Here is an 8,611-nt window from a genome sequence, read left to right on the forward strand (position 1 = left end):
CTGAATCGAAGGTTGTGCCTGCTATACTAACGAAAAGGACGAGCAATCCAGAAACCAGCGCCTACGATATGCGCTGTATAAGAAAATGGTGCGAAGGGCTCTGTTCGAGAGCAGTTAATGGAACGACGCCCAGTCCATTGGCGTTACTGTATCATTTTGCAGTTTTCCTGGAAATCGCCAAGGCTAGCCTGGGCAACATCCAAACCATGTGGTGTAGGAAGTAAAAAAAGCGCAAGGAAGACAAAAAGGGCGAAAGAAACCATGAGGAAGGTACAATCAAAGCCAAGAGAGGGAAGAAGGAATAAAAGAAACAAGAATAGGAAGAGAAAAGAAGAATTAAAAGAGTAAGGCAGTCATCCTTGAGAGAGGAGGAAACGAAAAGAGAAAAAATTACGAGGGACTTTAGCAACTGAAGTAGTGAAAGGCGAAAGCCTGATTGCCACATTGTGCTACGCAACTGGCACAAATTAGTTATTTAGTAATTCTTTAAATAATTAGTATTTGAGTCGGTAAAGAATTATTTACCTAATTATTATTTATTGATTGTTTAAATAAGGAACTGCTTATTAGTCATACATTAGCAATTAGATAATTAAATCATCGATTAGTCGTTAAATAATCATGGATCATTGATTGACATATGGCCATATAAGGCACACATCGCGCATACTGTGATGGTTCTCTGTTGTTGGTCGAGACCTCTATGACGTCTTCCCACCTCGGCCAATCAGAGCTGCCGCAAAAGCGGGACACAATTTGTCCACGACAGCATGAACCATTAAAGGCTTTCGCCTTAAAATATAAACTAGGAAGCGGCAAAATATTGCGGCTGCGGGAAAATGCTTCGACAGACAAAGCTTCAGACAAAAAGAGGGCGCTTTCTCTAAGAATCAAGCCGGCGGAGTCTATGGTCCGCTGGACAATGACGTTACAAAGCCTCCTGCGCCGTCATAGTTCAGTGTCACATAGCGACGCAAGAGTATCCCTTCTCTTCCGCAAACATTTTTCCCTCAGTATAATCGTTCACACCTACGCCCTTTAATGTGGTGAATCGTTACCCCCTGCAGATTTAAGAACCTAAACAAACAGAAAAGCATTCAATAAGTATCGTTTAAAGCAAAGCTTCAAAGAAAACACGGAGGCCTCGGTCATGCTGAAACATGAACCATGGAAAAGCACAGTATAAAGATGGGTATGGTGTAGCGTAATTACCAGAAAAATTGTCGTAAACAATATCTCCGTAGGCCATTCATCCTTTGTGGGCGTCAGAGGAATAAAATATTGCTTGCCATTTAAGGTCGTCTAGCTTTCGTTGAAAAGAAGGAAGAAGTGCCCGGAGGGCTAGGCTTAAGCCATCCACGTAGAGCGACTTTAAATTATGCGCGTGAATGGAGCCCCTTTTGCGATGCCTAGATATTACATTTATGGCCACTCCGCCGCTCTGTACGATGTCGACCGCCTTTGCAACTGTTTTGGCTTACAGCAGGGGTACATCCTTGCCTATATAAAAAAAAAACAAAAAAAAAACATCCGCCTTGCCTCGCCCGCATCGCTTCCGTTCTATTACTTGTACGGTTGTCTGCCGCAAATGTTTTTCGCTGTGCATTTTCTTGTGCCTGCTAATCTCCCTCTCACCACTTTTGCGGCGAGGTGGTATTAAATACTGTTCTCCTCGCCTCCGGAAGGTACGCCCAAGATTCACTCAGCCCCTAACGCAGTTTGGACATTTTCTTGAAACTTGCGCAAAGCCTTCTGGTGCAATCCTTCACGCCGCGTACCCCCAGTAATAACCTGCTGTGTCGAAAGGGCGGCGCTGTGCACGTCCTAGCAGAGTGCCTGTCTTCCAAATTTTTTTATTATTTAGGTCGCTGAAATCATTGTTTTCGAGTTTAATGCGGAAAATACAGAAAGCGCAGTGAAAACTACAATTTTGTATTCATTCAGTAAGTTTGCGCGAATACCTGTTGAAGTAAAATGTACTTTTGCGCCCTGTTAATACTACCGTTATCGCTGCCTGTACCTACTGCGCGGCTCTAATTTACACCAAAGTCTGTCAAAGGCAAATTACTGCCTAGATGTGCAGGATCAGCGTTGTTTTTGGACGCGGTGTTTGGAGTTCCTATGCAATTCTTCTTGGTGGTACATATAGGTAGAGGGAGATCGGTGGCTGTTGAGTAACTCTTGTAGAGGGAGATCGGTGGCTGTTGAGTAACTCTTTCCAACAGGATGTTCCACGGTCTGTCCACTTCGTAGTAAAACAACTGCTGACCCAATAAATTGCACCTGAACTTGAAAACGTAGAAATAGCAAGGTGACCCACGTGTTTACTGGAAGGAGAGGCACTTTTCTAAATGTAGTGGAATCATTTATTATTTTCGCAAATCACCTAATTGGGCACGCGTGGTTATAACTGTCCCTGTGAAATGTGTTATTCAGACATGCTTAGGCATTTGCGCAGTGTTTCAAATGATACCTTTTTCAGTTCAGCTGGAGTTCAGGTCCACGCTTTAAAGCCACTGCTTCCGACCGGTGCTGGTTTATATTTGCAAGCTCAGACCAGGGCGAATCTTTAACTATGAAGCTTCTACGAGAGCTGCATATCTCTTGTTTGTGGCCATATGACTACTGTATGGAAGACTCTTTTGAGTAATTACTTGTTATTTAAAAATATCTTCCGCCACAGAAAAATGTATTGAACAATAAAATAATTCCTTACGCAGCTCTCGTAGATTATAAAAGAATTATTGTTGCTTTTTTCCTCGTCCAGAGTCGATGAATACATGTTATGCATTCAAAGAAGGTTGTACTGCGTCTATAGGGCCGTTCACAGAGACTGGAAGCCAGCCAACACTGTTAGCTAGCTCACTGGTTAACACCTTTTTTAATTCAAGCATTCTCACACTTGTTCAAGGTTAGACATCGTGCTCGTCTTCATTTGTCACTCTTTGTGTTTTGTTGTGCACCGAGAGCATCCGAATTTTGTTTTGTTTACTATTTTGCGTGTGCGCAGTTATTCGCAGCCTTTGCTCTGACTAGCTATAGGGCTTCATTACCCTTCAGAGGGCTCAGAAACTTTTCACGTAGCAGAATGCACGGATAAGTTGATGAAGACGAAGACGTCAAACGCAAATGCGAGATTATCATTTATTATTTATGCCTGGATTATCTATGGTGTCGTGGAAATAAGGTTTTCTGTGTGCCGCGCGGATATTTAGAACCCTGCTCAAGACAGGTGCATGATAACGTTCTACACCGAAATATATTAAACCCAGCTTTGCACGCCTGGTAAGGCCCTAGGCCATCCACATATGGTTCCTTGGCCTCATATTGATGGTTCTGGAACGTTGCATAGGTAAGGGGCTATTACATGACCAGTGCCGTCATCGCGATGGCCATCAGGCGTATGACCGCGTGCCATTTCATTTCATTTATCAGTACCCTCCGAGCTACTGGCATTACAAAGGGGAGTAAGTAAATACAAAGAAAAACAGAAACAAAAACGCAGCAAGCGAATAAAATACAAAATTATATGTTCAAATTATACAATGTTAGCTAAAACATTTTTAAAGCGTTCGTGATCTTCAAGGGCAGCTGCGAGTCAGGGAAGGTGGTTCCAATCCCGAGATGTGCGTGGAATAAGTTGTTTCGGAAAAGGCATCAGTACGGGAAGAGGTAATTCCAACTTTGTGAATGCGGTAGATGTGACCTGAATATTAAGATAGATTAGAGATTAGTTCACTCTGCAGTTGTGTTCTGGGAAAGTATATTTTCTGAAATAGGCAGAGACAAAACAAGCGACGGCGAGACGGGAGGGACGGTAGACCTCGGGTTTGTTTCATGGTGGTAATGCTGAAAGTCCAATTGTATTTGTGCAAAATGAATCGAGTGGAATTATTTTGAACAAGTTCGACTTAGTTTGTCAGCTTGGCAGTACTCGGGTCCCAAACGGCGGAGGCGTATTCACGTTTGGTGCGGACTAAAGTTTTGTAACAAAATTCTTATAAAGAAAGGTGTTAGACACGATCTCTCCAGTACTATTCCCAGCTCGCTTAGAAGAAGTATTCAGAGACTTGGAATGGGAGCAGTTAGGGATAAGGGTACATGAAGAATACTTCGGTAATTTGCAATTTTCTGATGACATTGCTTTGCTAACTAACTCAGGGGATGAACTGCAGAACATGAATGAAGACCTAGACAGGAAAAGTAGAAAGGTAGGCTTGAAAATCAATATGCGGAAGACTAAGGTAATGTTCAACAGCCTAGGCAACGAACAGCAGTTTACGTTGGGTAGCGAAGCACTGGAAGTAGTAGGCGAATATGTCTACTCAGGATAGGTAGTAACCGCAGATCCGCACCATGAAAGGGAAATAACAAGGAGAATAAGATTGGCAGGAAGCGCATTTGGCAAGCACTCGCAGATTATGACTAGCAGCTTACCGGTATCGCTCAAGAGGAATATACAACAGTTGCATCTTACCTGCACTTAACTATGGGGCTGAAACGTGGAAGCTAAAAAGGAGAGTTTGTCTTAAGTTGAGAACAACGCAAAGGGCTGTGGAAAGAAAAATAGTAGGGGTAACATTAAGAGATAGAAAACGTGCAGATTGGGTCACAGAAATAGCTCTAGTTACTGACATTCTAGTGGAAATCAAGGAGAAGAAAGGGGCATGGGCAGGAATGTAGTGCGAAGAGACGATAACCTATGGTTGCTTAGGGTAACAAACTGGATTCCAAAGTAAGGAAGGCTAGCAAGGGGCGGCGGAAAGTTATGTGGGCGGATGAGGTAAGAAATTCGCAGGGGTCAAGTGGATGCAGCTGGCACAGGACGGGGTAATTGGGGAATATGGGAGAGGTCTTCACCTTGCAGTAGGTATAGTCGGGCTGATGATGATGATAAGAATAAAAGTTTTGTAAAGAAGCATTTTTAATGAAGTGGAGACGGAAAAAAATTACGTCGCAAGTATCCGAGCATTTGATTAGGTAGCTTTGTTAATTAGTCACTTAATGAAGTGACTAATATAAAGGGACCAAGTAAGATTTGACGTTATATGTACTCTAAGGTAACGGTAGGATGTTAATGACTTAAGCATAGTATTATCAAGATGTTAGATTGCTGGGCGTGAGATAGAGTGCGATACACGTAATACTTTGCAAACTTTGTAACCATGGTCATAAGCGTGTGGTTGTACCAATAAATGATAGCGTTAATATCTGTATTCAATGTGTTAACGTCTAGGTCACTAGTGATCTTTCTAAACACTACACAGTCATCAGCGAACGTATAAATGTTAAAGGTGACATGCTGGGGTAGGTTTTAATGTAGATTAGGAAAACAGACGACCCGAGACAGAGCCTTGACACACTTCATTGTTGACTGAAGACCTAGCTGAAGTATGATTGTTAAATTTTACAAACTGAGAACGGTGACAAATGAAGTGTTCAAGCCAAGTTAGGATTTTAGTATCAAGGTTACCTTGCCCTAATTTTAAAAGCAGAAGCTTGTGGCATACTTTGAAATGCTCTGGAAAAGTCTAAAAAATGCAGTCGTCAAGCGAATGGTGGTCAAGGATTAGATGGAGCTTATGCTAAACGCAATTAGCTGTGTGTCACAGCAGACTGTCCTTTAGGATGCCGTGCTGCGGATGTGAGAAAAATGAATATGACTCAAGAAAATTGAAAATTTCAGGGTCTAGAATGTACTCTAAGATTTTACATGGAATTCCGCGACCGTAAAATGTTGACGTAGACTTCTACCAAGTGTGTAGGTCTTGGTCATTAGTGTTTAGCCATTACCAAGGGACAAACACTAGCAAGAGAGACTTCGCTCGGAGTACGACCTGGGCCCAGATGAACTGCGACACAGAACAGGTGGGATCCACATCAACACTCATCCTCATTTTCATGACGCAGGTCATGTTGGTCCCAGCCACGTGATTCCCTTTCGACACAACGATAAGAAATTTCAGCCAGATGCTCTAAACATCCCAGTCTGCGGATGTTTTCTAAAATTCGTTGAAGCTGATGCAGCTAGCACCAGGATGAACTACAGCCCTACTGAAAAACCATAAGTTCTACGGGGCAATAACCTCATAAAATCTCATTTAATCGCATAGAGTCTCATACGGTGCACATCATTAACATAAAATATCGTACATAATTTTTGATAATGTACAAGAAACTATGAGAACTTATGCAATTATATGCAACTTTTACGTGATTTCTTATGTGAATTGAGGGAGATTGCGTGAGAAAATGTGAGGTTATTGCCCCTTACAGTTTTTTCAGTAGGGAGGTTTCTAACCTCCGCCAAGTATTCAGGCGTTAATGCCTTTCTTAACGTGTAAAGAATTCTTTGTGATTTTATGTAATATTTAGGACTCGTTAAACATGGCACGTAACGACGTCCACACTGTAGAGCAATTTCAAATTTTTATTATATTATCGGCAAGAAACGCAATCACGCAATCGTCCTTGCGGACTCAACGCCACAGCGGTACCAGCGCCGCTGTCAGCTCAAAATTTAATGCTAACTAAGAAAAGGCAAATCAAGAGTCAGTTGCGAGGGAGTGAGTTAAGCAAGAAAGATAGTTGATGCACGAAATACTTGAGCTGTCAGTTTTATCAACAGCGTTCAGCATCTTTGGAACAATGCAATTTAGTATAAATTCATCGGAGAAGGTTTGAAAGAAGAGCTGGCCCCTCTAAATGCTTGAAAGGTAAATTCGACTGCACCATTCGCTCCGCTGATCTGGGGAGGAGTGATGCGAAAGCAATATTTAGCTGCTATATTTTTTTCCTTACTACAGCTGATATTGTCCCACGTCCGCCCTCCTGTGTTTCTCCGCCATTTACAGCGGCGAATTTCTAGATAGCGTAGAAAAATGCCGCAATGCAATGGTTATTATTCAGATAATTTATTTGTTGGCGAATATTAAAGTGATATTATTACCAGCGTAAAATGTCATCGCCAAGAGGTGCCTGAACAAGTAGTTGCTTTTTAACTTCTACGTTGAATAAAAGATAAAGAGAAAAAGGTACTGCACATGCTTAAGAAGAGGGGCTGTCGACCATCCCAAAGCGGAATGCTTTCTGCTTTGTAAAAGTACTCTGGGCCATAGGCGGCATAACAATGATGCGGTATGTTAGGTGCAATGCGAAGTCACAATCCAAGGCTCAGCGTACTGCGTTAGCGGTTGAAAAACCGTTCCTGTTCCACGTTGCTGATGCGGACTCCTGCGGCAGCTTACAAAGCCCGGTCGCCGCTTTCTCTTGTGATGAAGAAGGTATGCCGCTGCGGGCAAGTCGGGCAGTTTAGTTCGTCCAATGCTTTAATGAATATTGAGCAGCTTCATTCGTATGGTGCTTTTTTTTTTTTTTTTTTTTTGCAATGCAGCAGTGTCCTGGAAGCCAATAAAAGAGGGTATCTTGACTTTCTGCGATTTCGAAACGAATTGCACAAGCGAATTGCGGTGCAATGCAGCTTACAGACAGCTACGGACTTCTCTGTAATCACTGAAAAGAAACCATTCCTGTGCGGCTTATTAGTTCAGGATCACGACACTTGCACGGAGCAGGAGGAATGCACTGAAAAGCTCCATGACATGTATGCATTGCGACCAATGTGCAAGAACATGAAACGCAATAGAGAGAAAACAAAGATAACACTAAGACAGGATGGCTTGAAAGCAACTCAGCAAGGGTAATACCGCAGGGAGCTCCATTCAGAGGAGAAAATGCATGGGACGAGAGGTGTCCGGGAAGCAACACCACCCAAATGTCACGTCCGGCGCCTCAAACGAGGTGCTCGGACCAGACTGTGATGAAGGAGCCACTGGTAGCGAACGTGCCATTCTCTTGCTACCTCTGGGCAAAGAGAGGCACACGCACGCGTGCGTTAAAGGTGTAAGCAATAAATCGATGGGTGGGGTGTCGGTCAAGTCCTGAGAGTCCGAAATGCCATGGGGTTCGCATCGGGTCACTGATGAAGCTACCTAGTTGCTCGTGTTTTTTGTCCGAGGGTGGCACTGCTTCTTGCTCCAAGAAGGTATGCTTCAGCTGCTTGGAAAGCGCCGTTCTCAGAGAAAGGTCTTGTTTTTCGCTCACTTTTATCATTTCCTTATCACAGTAGCAGTGAACGTGAAAGATGAAAGCGACGGCCAGGCATAACATTCGCAGAAAGTGAGAACACCAACATGTCTTGAGGCAATGAAACGACCGTTTGATTTTAAGGTACTATTACCGCGTGCTATAACCACCGATCTGTCACAGTAAATGGCGTGTACAAAGTCCTTTAGCTCGAATAAAGCAAATAAAAAACGAGACTTACGTTATAAAAATAGTGGTCACTCTAACAAAAACTGTAACCTTACTTGATACAATGCAGCTGAAATAAAATATCTACTTTATTGCTTTCCAGTGGAGCAACTTGTGTCTTCAAAGCCACTAAAGAGTACAGATTTACGCAAAAGCATCCTCAAAATGTTGTTACGATCATAGACGTGGCAGAGGCAGGGATACTTGCGCACATTTAAGACCTCATTGAGTAAGGCAGAAGGAAGACTACGCAGAAGGTTGTAACGATACTTTACTTGTATAACATCAGAGGCCAATA

The sequence above is a fragment of the Amblyomma maculatum genome, chromosome 10 (assembly GCF_055883805.1).
Source record: "Amblyomma maculatum isolate TAMU_Amacu chromosome 10, ASM5588380v1, whole genome shotgun sequence".
In the NCBI taxonomy this organism is placed as follows: domain Eukaryota; kingdom Metazoa; phylum Arthropoda; class Arachnida; order Ixodida; family Ixodidae; genus Amblyomma; species Amblyomma maculatum.